This window comes from Haliotis rubra, unplaced genomic scaffold, assembly GCF_003918875.1.
Source record: "Haliotis rubra isolate DU_JTF1 unplaced genomic scaffold, ASM391887v1 Scf33, whole genome shotgun sequence".
Taxonomy (NCBI): Eukaryota; Metazoa; Mollusca; class Gastropoda; order Lepetellida; family Haliotidae; genus Haliotis; species Haliotis rubra.
The window spans coordinates 530,474-537,837 of record NW_025767002.1 but is presented as its reverse complement, the minus strand read 5'-3'; the positions used below and the strand labels follow the sequence as shown (position 1 = coordinate 537,837).

Below are 7,364 nucleotides of genomic sequence, written 5' to 3'. Positions count from 1 at the left end.
CGGCTCTTTCCTGGGGCAGCTTTAATCGCTAATTGGCCCAGAGGGGACACCTCATATTCCCCACATCTATTGTTTAGAGTCTGGGTCCACCAATTTTAAAGTTAACAAAGGGGATTAAGGTATAGTCTGTAGCGGAAGAGGTGGGACGTTCTTGGCAAGGGACCGATACAGACTGGCTTGTAAGCTGTAGAATGTAGGGACGGTTGCCGCCATATCATGTCCTTTACGGTTGTTGAAGGCTGAAACAATGAAAAGGTATATATTAAAATCTTCTGATCTGATGATCAGCCTTATTTATAGATGTATGGACATAAAAGAAACTAATTGTGTTAATAGATTCTCAATGAAAGGATAAAATCTTGACATCTCTCTGATGATTAATTTTATTTATAAATAAAAGGTTATAATTTGCAAAGGCCTTACCTCAAAGCTCTTCCTTGTACAAAGAAGGTACAGCTCTGCAGTCTGCTCTGAATCTGGCCTTCATCTGCTGCACGACCTCTTGGACTGCTATCTTGTCTCTCCTCTGAAGGGTGATTGTGTTGAGGAAGAGGCGATGCTAGAATACCATCGCGAATGGTAACTCTGGCTGTGCAGGCTTTTTTGCAACATTCCCAGTATGTGATAATATTACGTCTAGACGTAACTCTGAATTTGAAACCATCTAACACTACATTCTGACCACTTTTAGTATTAGCAAATCTAAAGTTTTGGAATGACCATTTGTGATTCAGAGGAGCTATTTGTGTCAAAACGATAAGCTATGATTAAATCTCAGTAATTTATTTGTTTTTATTTCAAATTTATTATTACATCAAGACCTATTAAAACAGTTCACAATTTATAAGTGAATTGATTTCACCAATTGTCCTTAGCTCCCTTTTACTGATAGTGAGAAGTGTTCACTAAGTAGAACAGACCATAGTCCCACATCCACAGTCCAGTGACCACCTAATCCCTTATCCAAACATTAAACTGGGGGGAAAGTGAGGTTAAACCGGCCCAGACTTCCGGATGTAGCTTTCGATTCACTCATCTCATGTGCCTCTATATTATTCCCAGGTTGAGGTGTGTTAGGGTAGGTAACCCCTAACTCTATCCTTCGTTGGTACCTTTCTTAGGTTGAGTCCCATCCTGGATTTGAACCCACACTCAGAGTCAGGCACCTAATCGCCAGCACACAAAGTCAACCTTCTCACTCTCTCAGCCACCGCAGCTTCCTCACAAAATGGAAGTCTGCCAACTGTTAGTCCAGATCACGTATACTTTGTGATCCACTGTGATAGCGTAAATAAAATTCTTTCAGTTCCCTTAACGATCAAACACCTCGATATTCTTAGTCCGTCAAACAGATCCTAAAACCAATATATCCAATACATCTCGTGCAAAACTATATTACATGGCCAATCGAGATTTCTGTAGTTTCGGGAAAATCTTAGCTCCTTGTGGAATATTGTGTGGGGATATGGAACGAGAAATAAGATGTCTAGTCAGAGGTACAGATAAGCTGCGTATCTGTGTAAATTACGTAAATATTTATGTGAAAACTCAATTTCTATTAAGTCTATTAAGTGAATTTTGGTAAATACGCAATAAATTTGAACTTACATGCGAATACACAAAACTAACTGTCCAATCTTCGCTTGCGTACCAGTGGATAGCAGGGCCGTAGTTTTACAGATGACTTTTTATGCATCAAAGTATTGATATAACACTCTTTTAACATTGATAGTGAAACACATAATTTTTGTGTCCTGGGAAACAGGCAAACAGGCATCGCAGATGGTTCAGCCACGTATTAACAAGTAAAGGAACCTCTGATGTATCAGTATGACAATAATGATAGTAATAAATATATAGAACGTCATACTACAGTAGTGCATTTGGATGTTTTGTATTGAACGAGAAGATGTCATGGGAGCAGAGAAACAACTCGTTCTTCGAACTCGTTGTTCTTCGAGCAGAGACCCGTGAAGGTCCGGGTTAGAATGAACCTTCAGTAACCCATGCTTGTCGTAAGAGGCGACTAACGGGATCCGGTGGTCAGGCTCTCTGACTTGCTTGACACATGTCATCGGTTCCCAATTGCGCAGATCGATGCTCATGCTGTTGATCACTGGATTGTCTGGTCGAGACTCGATTATTTACAGATCGCTGCCATATATCTGGAATATTGCTGAGAGCGGCGTAAAACTAAACTCCCTCAATGTATGAAATAAGCCAAAAATCCAGCCAGACATCAGTGCTGGTAACTTCAAAATGTTACCAGCCCAAATTGGATTTAACTAGACCAAATATGGTGAATTTACCCAGATGTATGAACCATCTAAAATTTTTACCAGACCATCGGGCTGGCTAGCTGTAAATTTAGACCGTCCGTCAGAAATCTAGACCGTCTCGGTCGGTCGGACGGGCCTTATTTCATACACTGACTCACTCACTTACTCTTCCAGAAGAGTGTGTGAAGGATCCAACCTGATGATCAAAATGATATAACCTGTCTGGTTTTATCCAATAGGCTAGCCAACGTCCCGCTTATCTTAGTTTCTTTTACAGACCTCAGTACCGCCTTGGAGCAATTCTAGTGTATTTGTTTCAGGGTCTGTATTGCGGACTACCCTCACCTCATCTGGTCTCTGCTTTACTCCGTTCACGCGTGAAATTATGAAACTTGACGCTTCCCAAAACTCTTGGATTCCATTTCAGATTTCTTGTGATTTTATATTTATTTATGTAATTTTACACATAACGTCTTTTCGGGAAATACTAATAAATGTTAGCCCCCGCTGACCATTAAAAACATGGTGGAATAGATTTAGATTTAAATTTTGAATACGTCATGAAGTATAAACCGAGCTGATATTATAAGGGTTGTGGCGCCAATTATATTTTTTATTCTTACGAAACAAGACTGAAAATATACGCAAAAAGTAAATCAGATGGAATGGAAATATGTGAAGCGCTTTATAAAGTCTGTGCACATTTGGGTTATCGCTTTTTGTCGTTTTCAATTTGTGAAAAAATCTTAGTTCGTTATAAATTCCTGTTAGAGTTTTGGTTTTGCCACAGAAATAAATTACTATTCTAAAACATTACTTGATTAAATTGGTGCTCAGAAAAGTGTTAAAGACAGTGCGTATTTTGATATTGCTATGTGTTTATAACTACGCATTTTTTTTCATTTTCAAAGCCAATAGAAAATCGCTTTCGTCTTCACTGCGCGGTTACTGTTATGGTGTGATCTGCGGTTCAACACGCCGGTTGGAACAACACAGTGTTATTGTACTATCCTCCACCCACTTATTCGATTCCAAATTAACACGTGAGTATGACAGACAAGGTAGCGCATTCTTCAGTTTGGTGTATATATCTAATTGGTATTTGCAGGATAGTCAACATGACTTGATGGTGATCCTTAACAGACAAACAATTTTAGTTCATGTGTCCATCATGTGCGTGTTAGGTATTCACTGTTGTTCACTGCAGTTGGCCGGGTTAGTTATCTGTTAATGCACAAGCATTGTGTCTCATCTTGATGTAGTAAATAGTCATGACATAAATGCTGCCAAAGTCATATACCAATACTCCTTACTAAATGTCTGTAACTGACAGCATGCTTCCAGATTTGAAGCAACTGGCACTACTGAGTAAAATTTGTTCTCATTCCGATCATTATGACAATGTTGGGTTTAGACATTTTTTGTATCCTACTACATACCAGTCTTTATTACATGTATTGCAATTTCTATTAGGATTGTGATTTGGGGTTTTTTATACTAAGGAACATCTGTTGTTCTGCTGATTATTGCATGCACAATTGTTAAAATGGTAAAACATGTCACTTAATAAAGGCAACTTATATTAAAGCCATCATCCAAGCATTTACAATAACTGTGATGCAAACTAAATTGTTATGGCAACATTAAACACTGCCATTCAAAGCGTATACTGTCTGAAAACATATAATCCATTGTAACTTGTGCTTGTCCCAAGGAGTTATGAGGTTGTAAAGTTATCAGGGCGTGGAGTCATCCCGTTACCTTGTCATCTTGCTGACGGGGTTAAACTCTTTGGTCATATGGACAAGGCATCTGGCCTCGGATAATAAGGTCTGTGGCTTGAATCCCAGGGCAGGACTTTGGACATATTATGGCCGCCACATAAACAATATCTTAGATCAGTTTCAGGGTATTTAGATGTATTCAGATGTAATATGTTTGTCATTTACATGTTTTGAAGCATATGCTTAATGTTTGTGTTTTCAAAATACGATTCCACAGTTATATAAATTCAGGAGTTAAAAAAGAAAAAAGTCTATATGGAGGCAACATCCCCATATTTCAGAATATAAGGGAAAGAATTTTGACGGTTCAGTGTGTTTTTCATTGATACATGATATAATGTAGGAGTGTGACATTACACCTTTAGTTGATGTCTGATTCATACCAAAATGATACTGAACAAGCGCTATGCAGAGTTCTATTTCTTCAGTCATTGTATAACCCATGTAGATGCAGGTTAGAATTGATCTTCAGCAACCCATGCTTGTTGTAAGAGGCGACTTGGTGGTCAGGTTCGCTGACTGGTTGACAACATGTCATCGTATCCCAACTGCGTAGATTGATGCTCATGCTGTTGATCACTGGATTGTCTGGTCCAAACAAGATTATTTACAGAACGCCGCCATATAGCTGGAATATTGCAGAGTGCGGTTTTAAACAGCAACCAAACCAAACCAAATCAGTCATTGTATTTTTATTAATAGGAAAATGAGGAGAAATCCCATATGTTTTTCTTATGGATGAGCTACAAAGTACCAGTTGCCAGCTTGATGAGATCAGAAAGCATATTATTAAAGCCTAGCTTACAATATAAATATGCCTCTGTTGCATGAAGCCTATCGCTCTCCAACACAGATGTGACAGTATAGTTTCTTTGTCACTTGGGATGTGTGTTGGCTAAACTTTCGGTCTGCTACTTACTGCTATATGATACACATGTTAACTTATATTTCTGACCATATTTTCTAGTGGCCTACACATTATGTAATTACAGACTTACCTCCCTTCACATTCCTCACATTATTACCTTATTGTATTTTATATACATATGTCATGAAATGTTCAACTTTCAGGTTGGTTGGTTTGATGTTCAATGCCACATTCAGCAATATTCTTGCCCTATGGCGGCGGTATGTAAATAATCGAGTCTGGTTCAGACAATCCAGTGATCAACAGCATGAGCATCGATCTACGCAATTGGGAACCGATGACATGTGTCAACCAAGTCAGCGAGCCTGACCACCCGATCCCGTTAGTTGCCTCTTACGACAAGCATGGGTTACTGAAGACCAATTCTAACCCAGATCTTCACAGGTTGTTTAACAGTGAAAAAATATAAATCATGAGAAGATGTATTTGCATATTCATCCACATGCTGTTATCAAAACCTCATGGAGAGCTAGCAAGGTCACATCAATGAGTCACGCCATATTGTCATGCAAATTACTAGCTGAAGTAGTATATCTATATACTTATGCAAAACAAGGTGTAAAGCACACTGAAAGTGAAAGGCTTGCATTAGGTCCATGTGTTTTTCTTTCTAAAATAAGAGCCTTTGTTTACAAACAATTGAAAAGTCTGATCACATGATAAGCTTACATCCGCAGCTTAGCTTTTGGTGCAGAAACTTCTCTTGTGTAATGAGGCAAGCAATCCCATGTAACGACTGGGATTACCTGTTGCTTATAATTAATGTTACAGAAAGGTTGACTCACTGTCCCTTTTTCTGCAGGTAATAGGATTTCTACAATTATTATTGGGGTTGGTGGGGTAGCCTTGTGGTTAAGGCGTTCCTTCATCAAGCTGAAGATCAGGGTTTGATTCCCCACATGGGTACAATGTGCAAAGCCCATTTCTGGTGTCCCCTGTTGTGATATTTCTGGAATATTGCTATAGATGGCGAAAAACTAAACTCACTCACCCACTACAATTATTATGACATTCCAAATCTTGTATCTAAGTCAACATACTTTCAGAAGAATGAAAGATAATCGTTTGTCATATATTGCAATAAATAGCAGGATGTATTTTGTTTGGAATTAAACACATGAAAATAATAACCATTGTGGTTTTGACCTTGTAAAACAGTTTATAATTTCATTTGGATCATGGTCTCTAAACAGGGCTCCAGATAAGGGCCATATCGGCGTATGTACGGATAAAAAATATGCATGATACGGTAGGAAATAATTTAGAAAATGTAGAAGATACGCACAACGGCAATGGTGTACGGTCTTAGAATCATTTACAGACATATTTTTCTGAAACATTATTGTTTTATTGTTTTTTTACCTTTAAACTTAAGCGTAGCAATGTTGTGGTGCATATATGAAACGAAACACAAGATTACTGATACTCCATTAAATTCCATTCAGTACTCTAAATGTACTCTTAAGGTTTTCCAGTACTCCTGTATTGGAAAAATATGGAGTATGTACTCTTGATGTTGAAAACTTATCTGGAGCCCTGCTAAATAAATAATACCATTACAAGTCTTGGCGACGGATGAAAGATTAACAGTGAATACCAATGCCTATATAGCAGGTCACCTCAAGTGACTTTGCTGCGTAGCTCTTTCAGGCTGGCTGGCAGTAAATTTACAATACAGTGATGAAGAGGATTAACTATGGGGATTAGCTACATGTAAGTAATGGTAGTTAAGTGAATTGAGACAAATACATGTTGGCTATATGGTAATTGGCCTTTAGAATTAAATGTTTATGCAGACAATGAATCTGTTGCTATGACAACATAAACAGACCTAATCATATGACGTAGTATGAAATAACACAATACACAAGATGCCCAATAAAAAAGCACCAACTTGCACCAAAGAATTTTGTTTCAAGCTTAATGATTGGTTCATGGTGCCAGTAGTAGCCAATCAGATTTCAAGATCCATATTTGCATGACATTGGCAAGGAATGGTGAAGAGGACAATTGAGGCTAAACATTCTTAGGAAAAGTCAACCAATCTTTTCCAGTTACGTATATCAATGCTCATGCTGTTGATCACTGGATTGTCTGGTCAAGACTTGATTAATTACAGACCACTGCCATATAGCTGGAATATTGCTGAGTGCTGCATAAAACAACAAACACACAAACAAACAATTCCAGAATGAATTCTTCCATCTATCAATGTCCCAGAAATCGAACTTACCTGAAACCCTTTGTCATGTTCTTTTTTTGTAGAAGTGTTGTCAAACTGATAAGAAAAATGATGCAATCACACATTTGTTTGGCAGCCGAGCAATACAATATCATTCTGAAACTGAAATAACTAACTAGTGTTGAATTGGT

The 7,364-nt window shown here is 38.1% G+C and overlaps 1 protein-coding gene across 1 annotated transcript in view; it reads left to right on the top strand.

The window, feature by feature from the left end:
• The first annotated feature begins 3,225 nt into the window (after positions 1 to 3,225).
• LOC124284138 (long-chain-fatty-acid--CoA ligase 1-like) overlaps positions 3,226 to 7,364 on the top strand; it is a 60,244-nt gene continuing 56,105 nt past the window's right edge. Inside the window, exon 1 of the mRNA XM_046720197.1 lies at positions 3,226 to 3,322. The gene's annotated coding sequence lies outside the window, so the exon portion shown is untranslated. The remainder of the gene's footprint in view (positions 3,323 to 7,364) is intronic.